Raw genomic sequence first — 777 nt, forward strand, 5'->3', positions numbered from 1 at the left:
ACCTGAATAATAATAATAATGATAAAATCGAAAAATATCTTAGGAATGAGAACCCAGGTTCGAAATTTCCCCAAGACACCTGATGAAGGCTGGAGGGTATATCAGCCAAAACGTTGTGTTAACAACAAACAAGATGAGGGCAAATATCCGTCAAATGTAAATAATGTAAATAATATTCATAATTCCTCATCTCTTAAATAAAGAACTGTACAATGGTTTATTCTTGGCCAAGTATGCAGGAATGGTCTTCTTTTTCTCTCCATGTAAACTTGACATTAAGCTTCTTTTCTAACCATTTCGCAGTATTCTTTGCTTCTCCCTTTCTTCCAGTCTTTTATGGTTCCATCAACAGAACTTATTCCATCACAATATGACTTTACATCTGGTGGCATCTTTGCTCCAGTCATAGATCTGGTCTCCAGCTTTTAGCAGGTTGCTTTTTAGAAATTTGTCCTGTCCCTTACATTAGGGGTCTCTATCTTCTCCTCCTCCTCCTCCTCGTTATATGCATCACCACTAGGGAGCAAGATGGCAAAGTCATAACCACACCAGACAAAATGCTTAGCAACATTTCTTCCAGCTTTACATTCTGAGTTCAAATCTCACCAAGGTCAACTTTGCCTTTCATCCTTTCAGGGTCGATAAAATAAATACCAATTCAGGACTAGGAGCCGATGGAAATGATTAACCCCTCCCCACAAAAATTTTGAGCCTTGTGCCTATCACAGAAAAGATTATACACATCACCTACTACTTTTCTGAACCCATCATTAGCAG

Source organism: Octopus bimaculoides, chromosome 1, assembly GCF_046866305.1.
Source record: "Octopus bimaculoides isolate indiv1 chromosome 1, ASM4686630v1, whole genome shotgun sequence".
In the NCBI taxonomy this organism is placed as follows: Eukaryota; Metazoa; Mollusca; class Cephalopoda; order Octopoda; family Octopodidae; genus Octopus; species Octopus bimaculoides.